Genomic DNA, 1,157 nt, shown 5'->3' with positions numbered 1-1,157 from the left:
TCAACAGCAGAAGGAAAAACAGGCGGGAAACAGAGCCCAGGGATAGAGGAAAATCCGATCCTGGAGCCTCAAAACCAATCCTGGAGCCTCAAAAACAACCCCAATTCCCATTTTTCCCCCAAAACACGGCAAAAAGAATGGAACCAGACCCCATGGATGATGATTTCCCAGGAAACAGCACCACATTCCCCTCAGGAGATCCCTGGGAATTCACACCAAGCCCAATTTAATGGGACCAAACACCAGGAACGGGGTTTTGAGGCAAATTCCCGCTTTTTTGATGCAGAAATCCCTCAGATCCCGAGGATCTGGCAGCCACAGACCTTGAGGATCTCCCCAGTTCCTGGTTTTCCACAGCAGAATGGAAAATAGGTGGGAAACAGAGCCCAGGGATAGAGGGAAAACCAATCCTGGAGCCTCAAAACCAATCCCGGAGCCTCAAAACCAATCTCGGAGCCTCAAAACCAATCCTGGAGCCTCAAAAACAACCCCAATTCCCATTTTTTTCCAAAAACACGGCAAAAAGAATGGAACCAGACCCCATGGACAATGATTTCCCAGGAAACAGCACCACATTCCCCTCAGGAGATCCCTGGGAATTCAGGGACCAAGGCTGGAACCGCTCCGGTCGGGCCACAATTTCATTTAATGGGACCAAACACCAGGAACGGGGTTTTGAGGCAAATTCCCACTTTTTAGATGGAGAAATCCCTCAGATTCCGAGGATCTGGCAGCCACAGACCTTGAGCATCTCTCCAATTCCCAGTTTTCCACAGCAGCATCGAAAACAGGTAGGAAACAGAGCCCAGGGATAGAGGGAAATCCAATCCTGGAGCCTCAAAACCAATCCTGGAGCCTCAAAAACAACCCCAATTCCCATTTTTCCCCCAAAACACGGCAAAAAGAATGGAACCAGACCCCATGGATGATGATTTCCCAGGAAACAGCACCACATTCCCCTCAGGAGATCCCTGGGAATTCAGGGACCAAGGCTGGAACCGCTCCGGTCGGGCCACAATTTCATTTAATGGGACCAAACACCAGGAACGGGGTTTTGAGGCAAATTCCCGCTTTTTAGATGGAAAAATCCCTCAGATCCCAAGGATCTGGCAGCCACAGACCTTGAGAATCTCCCCAAATCCCAGCTTTCCACCACA

At 50.0% G+C, this 1,157-nt stretch overlaps 1 protein-coding gene across 1 annotated transcript in view; it reads right to left on the bottom strand.

The window, feature by feature from the left end:
• The window catches only part of SNRNP200 (small nuclear ribonucleoprotein U5 subunit 200), a gene marked incomplete at its 5' end in the record, with an annotated part of 78,572 nt that overhangs the window by 63,974 nt on the left and 13,441 nt on the right, over positions 1-1,157 (bottom strand).

The sequence above is a fragment of the Corvus brachyrhynchos genome, unplaced genomic scaffold (assembly GCF_000691975.1).
Source record: "Corvus brachyrhynchos isolate BGI_N302 unplaced genomic scaffold, ASM69197v1 scaffold617, whole genome shotgun sequence".
Taxonomy (NCBI): Eukaryota; Metazoa; Chordata; class Aves; order Passeriformes; family Corvidae; genus Corvus; species Corvus brachyrhynchos.
The sequence above is the reverse complement of the archived record's forward strand: the minus strand, read 5'-3'. Positions and strand labels throughout refer to the sequence as shown.